Raw genomic sequence first — 11,033 nt, 5'->3', positions numbered from 1 at the left:
ATTTGAAACACATACAATAGTATTACAGTCAGTGACTGAAAAATTGGTTTTGAACCAAATTTGAAATATGTCGCCATAGAATAGAAAAGTAGTTTTATAGGAAAACTTAACTTCTTGCAAATGAATCCTAAGATCGGTGTAAGATTTCATCACTAGTAAGCTCATTCTACCCTGTACTAGTTATTAGAAAATGATTGGACAAAATTAAACTTAGCCTTTGTACGTAATCAATTATGAAATATGCTTTAAATTTTCTTCGGGGCTTTTACTTTCTAAATTAAAAAAGTGAAAAGCCAGCATACACAGAGCTAATTAAAGTGCAATTCAGCAACTGCTAAGATGAAATCACTTATTACTGCTGCCCAGAACTTAAGTGAGTGTAAAAAAATTTAGACTATTAATTTACTTCAGATGGTTCAGCACCCCCCAAAGTTGCGTGTGAAGCACTGCAACGGATGAAGTACAAGAAAAGTCCGATTTGCTTTTCCAAGGTTGTTTTTTGTTATGTATAATAGGAATTTATTAAAAAGGTGACCTGGCTTTTTTCACCTTAAGTATAGCAGACTAAAAATGAATATGTAAAAAATTGCTGACTATAAAATGAAAATATAATAACAAAAATATTACATCCTGTAGAGTTGTGCGAGCCAGTTAAACAGGGTGTCAGAAAAGAAAGATCCTGATACATGTTCCAGTTATGAGCAGATGGCAGTTTGTTTGTGGTTAGTAATAGTGGACACCTGGCTACCTGTGTTGCCCGACTGCTTTCTAGTATATGCCTGTGGACTGGTCAATGCAACATCTTGTTCTGCAGTGTTGGTGGTCTGCGAGCTACACTCACCTCTGGGCGCGGAGCGTGTTGCAGATTCGCCCTGAAATCAGCAAGCAGAAGGAAGACTAGGATTGGAAGTGGGAGCGTGTGAGAGAGACGGAGCGCAATGTTGGCACATTGACAGGTGGGAACAGCCAAGGATTAAAGGTAGTCATAGGTGGTCCTATTGTCTGCCCTGCTTCTTCTATAACATCCTTTTATTGAAGTCCATTCAAGCTGCTCAATCTTTCACGTTCAGCAAAGTGCTTGTCAGTCTAGTATGGTGGTGTTCATTTTGACTTTTGCATTGATTAATTTTGTTGGTTTAAGACTTCCAGGTTCCAAGGAGAAGGATAGGTGTCCAACAAGGTTGTGCTGCAAGGCCATAGGGTTGTAGGGTGGTCCTGTGCACAAGTCATGCATTTAAGGCTGAAACATATATTGGACGATTGCAGGATTAGGCCTTCATTTTGGTTTACATTAAGAAGGCAGGCTATGTACATTAATAAGTTTTCTGTTATCACCTCGTAGTCCTTTTGCATTTGTGCAGGCATCTTGGCAATAGCTTCCAGGTTAGAGATTGAGCAGGATGGGCGATTCTAGCAGAAATTTTCATATTTGGAAGTAGTTCACCAGTAAAGAGGCTTCATTTTTTTTTTACATGAGGTAAACCAATTTATATGCGTATATTAGCTCTGTTATCCCATCACATTCTTTTTACACGTATGCAGTCATCTTGACGACAGTTGCGTTCTGCTTAAGACTGGAGCAGAGAATATCATTCATGTAGATTGTGTATTAAGTAAGCTTGAGTAAATGCACTTCATTTCTATTTGATCACTTTACGTAATAGCACGCTCATTGCATTCATTTTCCTTTGGCTAATGGTGAATTCTAACATCATTCGGCTGTAGTTAGTAGAGCTGCCTGCTAATTCAGATGAGCATTTTTAATGACCCTGCAGGGAATGCTGAAGGAGAAAAAATTTGAGAGCCTTTTTTACCACTGTTCTGTTTGTGGTGCGCGTGTATTTGTGTGAGTGGCCTAGTACCTGTACCACTGTGCGTTTATAACCATACGGTATGTATGTACTCGCTGAAAATAATTTTTCTATCCTCGGCAACAGATGGTTTCTTATAGGCGATGTTTTAAGGCCAGTTTCATTTATTTTTATAGTTATGCTTGATGTAAAATTTGCTCACATAGTGGTGATTGTACTCCAGTGATATTTTAAGCATTTTGTAACTGTGTATCGCATGTTGCTGAATGGGACTGGCTGTTTCAATTTTAGTGCCACCGGAATGAGGACAATTCTACATTACTGTAATTATTTAAAATCATATTTGAGGGCGGAAGAGTAAGGAAGGTTGGCCTTTTAACCAGTACTAGCCTTGAATACCATGTGCTGAAAGGGGTTTGTAGAAAGAGGGTGGGATGGCAGAGATAAAACAGAAGCAGGCTTCATGTCCTTGAAGAAGGCAAAGGCCAGCGGAGCGTGCTTAGATCAGTTATGTCAGCGTATTCCTGCTCGAGCTTTTTGTCATATCTCTTTGGGTTTTAGCTTATTACAGTGTGAATGCTGTGCGACTGTTATACCCATTCGGGCAATGTAAGTGGTGTTACTCTCCTAAGGCAGAGCATATTCAGGACTGTGCTGTGTGAGCCTCCCGCTGCAGTCTTACATTGTGGACTGCTTGGGTGCCCAAGATACCTCAAGTGCGCATGAAGCAGAAGTCTCCATCGATTATTGCTCTAGCTTGCTATTCCAAAATCAATTCTTTTTAGGTATTCAGACCAGAGCTTCTGCTCACCAAACTTTTAGGCAATAAATGTGTTTACGAAAATAAATGTTTTATTATGCCTGAATAATGGAGGTGTTGGGCGGGAGCCTCATTTTGCAAGCCGAAAGTGGACATGTCTTTATCTGGGTAGCGCGATCATCACTGTCAAGAGAAGTACACTAATGGAAACTTTACCTCAGTTTGAAATCGAGGGTTTGACGGAAACCCGTCTGTTGGGTAGGTTCAGGGCGAATAATGTTCAGCGTTGACCAGTCGTTAAAATTAACACAACGTTCCGACTCCGCTACGGGAGCATTTCTCATAATGAAAGAAAAACGAAATGAAGGTTCATTATGTGTTCTTCATGATGAGATGTAAACAGCGGATGTAGATGGGAGGTAGATTTTCTTCGTTCCGGTTTAGCGCGTGTGAAGTAATTGAATGTGAAGAGATTCCAAGTGAAGACTTGTCTTTTTGCTTTTGCGATTATCCTCGTGCCATCAAAATGTCATGGCCCGTCGAAACGGCACGTTGGGCTAACGCGTTTGTTGTCACTTGCTTCTTGCTGAGATAGGGTTTTTGCATTTGCTAAATTTTCTGAATATGTCCCGTTTCAGTGATGTATACATGCTCACATCCAGCGTAAGTGATACTGTAGACTAACCCGGGAAACTTGTATTTTTCTAACTTTCCTTTCACATTCACGATCGCGTGAACATGAAAGAACATGCGCGACGTCGACTTGGTAGGAACGGAATATACGAGATGTCCTTTCGCTTATGCCGGGTACATGTAGTATCATGACCGTCTTTTTCTCTTGACGCTGGGGTGGCTGTACTCCTTGAGCTAAGCAATTTTCGACGGACTGAATAAACAAACTGGAATAGCCCTAGGGCAACAGGTCATGGCATGCGGTAGCAGGTTAAGCCGCCTGGCCTTCGGAGTCGAGCAGACCTCTTCTGCACGGCGTACAAGAGTAGCAACCACCAACCTTTAGTGACAAGTTGCGTTCCCTAAATTGAAGTTGAATTGATGAAGGCAAACTGATACCTGTCGGTGTGCGTTTCCTTCCTGAAGATATTGGAATGATACTCCACCGCCTTCGTAGTTTCTTAATGTGTCAAGGAAAGGCAAATGGCTGTACGTTTCTACCTCTTTCGTGAATTGTGTGACCGATTCTATGCTGTTCAGGAATGCTCGCAGCGCAGTCATCCACGTAGTGAAGGAAGATCATTGGAGTGATGCGAGGCTGAAGAAGGCGCGAGACTCTGATGACTCCGCCGTTAAGTTCGCTGCGGTCACTGCAATTGAGGCTGTCATTACCATCCCATATAGTACTATACTTGAAGATGTTCTTCTAGAACGTGAAGTACATATTGGCCAGATAAATCCGCAAAAACCTGGTAAGGTCTGGAACTTCGATTGACGTTCTTTTATGTAATCTTGCCTCTGTTTCGAGCGCATCTGAGAAAAGCTTGAAACCAGGCCAATTAGCACTTTTGTGGAAAGCGATTTCATGTCAAGAGACACAAGAAATTTACCTTCTTCGAGAACCGTATCCCGAGCTTTTTCAACGAATTCGTATGGGTTCTTCACGTGCGTTTCACTTTTTCTGACCAATGGGGAAGTATTCCGATGCAGGTAGTTTAGACAGCTTGTATAGAGGCGAGCGGATGAAGTGGACAATGGGGCACATCGGACGGGTGCTTTTTGAATATTGGGTAGTCCGTACAAAACGGACGCGGAGCCATTGTTGAAGAGAAGGTGGAAGTAAAGGAATTTCTGCTGTTGAAGGATATACTAGAATACGTCGGCCAGTACTTTCTGTAGGTCGTTTTGTTGCTTCCTAGTGGGATCGCGATTCACACGTACGTACGTTTCCACTTCGTCGAGCATTATTCGCATCTTATTTTAATACTCATCTTTGTCCCAGACAACCGGGGCGTTTCTCTTGTCCGCGGAGAGTATTACGATGGTTTGGTTGTCACGCAGTCTCTTGAGGGCCTTACACACCTCGGGCAGCAAGAGGATCCACCCTGTGGTGCAGGTGCATTTTGGACCACACGCTGACGATCCGAGTGTGTACCTCGTCGCGTCCAGGCGGATACACACATTCGGCGGCATTTTCCATGGCGAACACTGTCTTCTTCGCAGCCGGCTCTGGACTTAAAATGTAGTTAGGGCCCAAGCTCATAAGAAGACCTCGGCGTCAGATAGTTTGTGCGCCGAAAGGAGTTAGTTTCACAGTATTGCGGATAGCAGGCGCTGAAGGCAACACACAGTGGGTTCATCATCATCATCATCAGCCTGATTATACCCACTGCAGGGCGAATGACTCTCCCATATTTCTAAACTTAACCCGGTTCTGTGCTAGCTGCATCCACTTGAGCCCTGCGAACTTCTTAATCTCATCCGCCCACCTAACTTTCTGCTGCCCCCTGCTACGCTTTCCTTCCCTTGGAATCCAGTTTGTTACCCTCAGGGACCATCGGTTATCCTCTCTTCGCACTACATGTCCTGGCCATGTCCATTTCTTCTTCTTAATTTCAACTAGAATGTCGGTAACTTGAGGATTTTTCTCTGACCACCCACTCTGCACGCTTTCTATCTCTAATGTTACCCCTACCATTTTTCGTTCCATAGCCCTCTGGGTTGTCCTCAACCTAAGTAGAACTCTCTTGGTTAGCCTCCAGGTTTCAGCCCCATATGTGAGTACAGGCAAGATGCAACTGTTGTATACTTTCCTCTTGAGCGATACCGGTAAGCTGCTAGTCATAATCTGCGAGTGCTTGCCAAATGCGCTCCATCCCAATCTTATTCTTCTTGTTATTTCCTTTTCATGGTCCGGATCTGCGGTTACTACCTGTCCTAAGTAGACATATTCGTCCACTACTTCCAGTATTTCGCTACCTAATGCAAACTACTGTTCCTTCCTGAGGCTGTTGAACATTACCTTAGTCTTCTGCATATTGATTTTCAAGCCTATCTTTCTACTTTTCCTCTCTAGGTCATCAATCATTATTTGCAGTTCATCCCCCGAGTTGCTTACCAAGGCAATATCATCAGCAAATCGCAGATTACTGAGGTATTCTCCATCTACCCTTATCCCTAACTGCTTCCATTCCAAGTCTCTGAATACTTCCTCTAAACAATAGATAGATAGATGGATTTATTGAAAGGAAAAGGCAGAGAGGTTGGCCCGAATAATTCAAATCTGGCCTGCTACTCTGCACTGGGGAAGGTGAAGGAGAGAAGAAAGAAGGTCATGATGGGTGACGATGTGGGAGAAGGTATATGAAATATATATACAGACACAGCAGCTTGTTTTACAAACGTGAATCAAGTCCGCTGGCACTCAAATAACGGCAAAGAGCGCGCACTGCCTGGACGCCCTTCCCCTTGTCCTGCCAAGCGCCCAGCAGCAGTTCCTCCGACAGAGGCCTCTTGTCTAAACGCTTCAAGGAAGCAGCTAGCACATTTCTTTCGTTCGCATACTCTGGGCACACCAATAATACATGGTCCACAGTCTCTGGGATGCCACAAGTTGAACATTCCGGTGAGTCCATCTGTCCAATTAAATGTAGGTACTTGCGCGTGAAAGCCACGTTTAAACGAAGTCGATGTATCAAGCATGTCTGATGACGCGGAATATCACGCGGAACAATAAATTTAAATGTTCGATCGAGCCTTCTCAGACGGATGTGTCGGGCGTCTGGTTGAGCCCAGTAAGTTGCTGTAGCAATATTCATATAACTCTTTAGAAGACACGTCGTATCCGCCCTTGAAAAAGGCACAGCTGTTTGGAGGCCATTGATGTGTGCGCTTTTCGCTTCAACATCGGCCTGCTCATTCCCATGGAGGCCGCAGTGGGCAGGAATCCATTGAAACATTATCATGTGGCCTTGCAGCTGAGCAGATGTGATGAGCTCCATAATGTTTAGTGCCAGGGACTGATAGGCAGTGTGGCGTAAGAAGTTTTCCAAAATTTGTAATGCAGTCTTCGAGTCCGTGAATATACACCATTTTTGAGGTGGTTCCCCACATATATAGCGAATAGATTCTCGAATGGCTACAAGTTCGGCAGCGGTTGATGTAGAGGTATGTCCCAAAAGGAAATGCAGAGTCGTTTTCTGAGCTGGTATGACCACAGCTGCAGCGGATGCCTGTGCTGACACAGATCCATCGGTGTATACGTGAATATAACTGGGATATTCTGACCAGATGTGTGCCAGAGTAAGTTGTTTGAGTCCACTAATTGGTACCATTGATTTCTTTAATATTCCGGGAACACGAAGGTGCACCAAAGGTTTATCCATCGTCCATGGTGGTTGGGTGGGACGGTATGGGAGGGCATATCCTGTCGGTACTTGCGACTGATGGCAGCGGAGTGCACTTGTAAAACTGCAGTCCGGCCTCTCATCCAGAATCTTGCTGAGTGGGTGAAAACGGTGTCTTGTAAGTGCTCGTAAATATACACGAAGTGGTTCGTGGGACAAGTATATGGACATTGGGCGAGCGTGTGCCTCTTCAATTGTGCCTTTGTTAGAGGTGCATCTGGGCAGTCCAAGGCATATTTTCAGTGCCTGCGCTTGCACGCTCCTCTAAACAAGCTGTGAATAGCACTGGAGAGATTGTGTCTCCTTGCCTAACACCTTTCTTTATGGGAATTTTTTTTACTTTCTTTATGCAGAACTATGGTCGCTGTGCAGCCACTATATATATCTTCCAGCACTTTCACGTACGGCTCGTCTACCCCCTGATTTCGCAATGCCTGCATCACCGCCGTGGTTTCAACTGAGTCAAATGCTTTTTCGTAATCAATGAATGCTATGTATAAAGACTGGTTATATTCCGAGCATTTTTCTATCACCTGATTGATGGTATGGATATGATCGATAGTAGAGTACCGTTTCCGAAACCCTGCTTGATCCTTTGCTTGATTGCAGTCTAAGGTTGTCCTGATTCTATTAGCGATTACCTTAGTAAATACCTTATGCGTAACAGACAGTAAGCTGATTGGTCTGTAATTTTTAACAGGTACCGTCGATGACACCAGGCACTGCGTATACAGGGTGGCTAGTTTTTCTAGCACGATATCCCCCCCGTCCTTCAGCAAATCTGTAGTTATCTGATCCTCTCCAGCTGGTTTCCCCCTTTTCATAGTTTCTAGTGCTTTCTTGACCTCGTCCTTCGTCACTGGTGGGACGTCTGACTGTTTTTCCCTACCGCCAATCCCATTACGGTCCTGATTACTTTGGCTACTGTAGAGACCTGTATAGAACTCCTCGGCTACTTTGACTACCTTTTCCATATTAGTGATGACGTTGCCCGCCTTGTCCCTTATCACATACATCTGGTTTTTGCCTATGCACAATTTCTTCTTTACCGCTTTAAGGCTTCCCCCGTTCTTTACAGCATGCTCAATTTTCTCCATGTTGTACTGCCTTATATCGGCCACCTTGCGCTTATTGATTAGCTTTGATATCTCGGCCAATTCGATCTGGTCTGTTGGATTGGAAGCTTTCATACTCTGGTGTTTCTTAATCAAATCTTTCGTCTCCTTAGACAGCTTACCGGCATCCTCTCTAACTATCCTACCACCTACTTCTATCGCGCACTCAGTAATGCTATCTCTGAAATTATTGTTCCTTGCCTCTAGGGTAATGTCGCCATCCTCAGTTAGAGCTGAATACCTATTCTGTAGCGAGATCCTGAACTCTTCTGCCCTCCCCCTCACCGCTAATTCGTTGATGGGTTTCTTTCTTACTAATCTATTGCGTTCCTTCTTCAGATTTAGGCTAATTCGGGACCTCACCATTCTGTGGTCACTGCATCGCATTTTCCCGATTACCTCTACATCTTGCATAATAACGGGGGTTGAACGCATTATGAAGTCGATTTCATTTTTAGTCTCTCCGTTAGGACTTTTCCATGTCCATTTTCGGTTCTTCCGTTTGCTGAAGAAGGTATTCATGATTCGTATGTGATAGCGCTCTGCAAACTCAACTAGTAACTCCACCCTGCTATTTCTAGAACCAATGCCATAGTCACCTAATGCCTTGTCTCCTGCCTGTTTTTTCCCTACCTTGGCATTGAAGTCGCCCAATAGTACAGTATACTGCGTCTTTACTTTTCACATTGCCGATTCTACATCTTCATAGAAGCTTTCAACTGCCTGGTCATCATAACTACCTGTAGGTGCATAGGCCTGTACAACCTTCAGTTTATACCGCTTATTAAGCCTAATTGCGATGCCTGCAACCCTTAATACTATAGAAATGATCTATATTACCCGCTATATGCTTATTGACAAGGAAACCGACTCCTAGTTGTCGCCTCTCTGGTAAACCTCGATAACACAGTACATGCCCATCCTTCATTACAGTATATGCTTCATTTGGCCTCCTAACCTCACTAAGCCCTATGACATCCCATTTCATGCCCTCTAGTTCTAACAGCACTGCTAAACTTGCTTCACTAGCTAGGGTTCTAGCATTAAACGTTGCCAGGGTCAGTTTCAAATGGCGGCCAGTGGGGTAGATTCATCTGAAGCCTACTGTGCACCGCTTTATCTTACCGCGAGCGTAGTCCACCCAGGAAACTGGCGTGCAGCAGTATGCTTGCAAAAGTCGGGCACTCGCATTCAAGTCGGCGGTAGGGTGAGGAAAGCCTCGTTTTCGAGAGAGCGGATCCTTCCTCAGTATTCCACGATTCTTGCTTGCCGGAGAAGGCATTCGGCTTTACCACGATGTTGAATCCAAAGCTCTTTTATATAAGCTTGTTGAGGCGTAAAGAGCGAGGCATCACGTTCTTTGCTTTACAGGCCAGGTTGAATTCAAGATGCCCTTTGAATGCTGGTGTTCGAGTTACCAGGTAAATGCGATAAAATCCAGAGTCTGATGGTAACCTGTCTGGTCGGGTAGGTACGAGGCGGAAAATATTGAGTGCCCATCAGTTGTTAAATATAACATGACGATTCGCCTTCGCTAAGGGGCTTTATTCACAGCGAAGGAAAAAGGAAATGAAGGTTCGTTATTATGTATCCTTCATGACGGGACGTAAACTGCGGCTGTAGACGGCGGGCATACTTCCTTCGTTCCGGTTTAGCGTTTGTGGTGTAGCCGAATCAGTAACGTGACGTACAAAATCATACACCTCACGGCGAGTTCGCTTTGAATAAAACCGAACCATGCCACGTTGCGCGCTTTGAGCTCTGCCACTCCCGCAAGGTGGGTGGGTGGGCATCTGCTGTGTAGGGGATGTTGTCAAGGGCCGCAAAGACGAAGAAGCCCAGTGCGCTATGAAACACGATGCGAGTGTGGAGAACCTGCAGAGCTGCGACGACTGACAGCCGAAAAGACGTCTCTGACATCGTATTTTGTCGTGAAGGGCTTCACTGCAATATTATTATTATTATCAATAATACTACTATTATTATCGTTCTTTATAAATAACAGTTAGAGCAATTGTAGTTCGGGCGTGTCTGTGTGCCCTTTCCCGAATTTCATTACTCTGGAGCGTCTGTTTGTGAAAGTTTTTAAAAGGCTAATTCCGTCTCAAGCCTTATGTAAAGGATTGCAGCCCTTATTGGCTCAAGTAGGCAACCTGTGTCTCAACAACATGCAGACAACGAAGTACCTCTAGTGTCTGGAAGAACTTTAATGAGAGGCACGCACTGCTAATTTTCCCCGCCTTAAGAACACAAATAACAGGCAATAATGTCTTCCGAATATGAACACTAACGAACTTGATCCCATTAGCACAGAGCGCTGAACGGGCATAAAATATCCACTGCTCACCTTTTCAAGAAGCGCATTCAGCCCATAGTTTATGCATTCGCTTCTGAAGATATTCATTTCAAGTGCTCGAACTTTTCAACAGCATTGCTGCGCTTTCCGTATGAGCAAGTTAATAAAGGTGGTTCGACGCTGCTCACGTACGGTCAAGCGAGACAAAACAACTATGAAATTGCAAGAAGCGAAAAGCAAACGAACAACGAAAATGATTATCTGTGCGTAGGCCTTACATATTATATTATATTATTACATTATATATATATATATATATATATCATATTATTACATGAGATAAGGAGCAGAAGGCCAAGCATCACTTACGAATAAAAGGTTGCAAATAATAAGAACAAAGCCAACGTATTCTCCACCCCCCGGCCGACCATCCAAAAAAACCCCAAATATTACTGCAAGTGCCCATTGTTCCTTCATTCTTTGAAAGCTAAAGTTTTTATTGGTTCCTACTGTCGGCGTCCATCTAGTCACAATATCGCTGCCAATCAAATGACGTCATAATGATATCATCAGAAAATAAAAATCTGGTCTAGACCAAATATCGATCCTCCATCCCTCGGATTGCGAGCCAAGCGCATTAAAAACTACGCCATGCCCGGGATAGTGGCAAGTGCATCATACGTCTGCTTGTCT

At 44.0% G+C, this 11,033-nt stretch overlaps 1 protein-coding gene across 1 annotated transcript in view; it reads left to right on the top strand.

Moving 5' to 3' along the window:
- Positions 1 to 1,829: 1,829 nt before the first annotated feature.
- Positions 1,830 to 11,033, top strand: part of LOC146195739 (organic anion transporter 3-like) — a 39,437-nt gene continuing 30,233 nt past the window's right edge. Inside the window, exon 1 of the mRNA XM_084596269.1 lies at positions 1,830 to 1,891. The gene's annotated coding sequence lies outside the window, so the exon portion shown is untranslated. The remainder of the gene's footprint in view (positions 1,892 to 11,033) is intronic.

Source organism: Amblyomma maculatum, chromosome 3 (genome assembly GCF_055883805.1).
Source record: "Amblyomma maculatum isolate TAMU_Amacu chromosome 3, ASM5588380v1, whole genome shotgun sequence".
NCBI classification, from domain to species: domain Eukaryota; kingdom Metazoa; phylum Arthropoda; class Arachnida; order Ixodida; family Ixodidae; genus Amblyomma; species Amblyomma maculatum.
The sequence above is the reverse complement of the archived record's forward strand: the minus strand, read 5'-3'. Positions and strand labels throughout refer to the sequence as shown.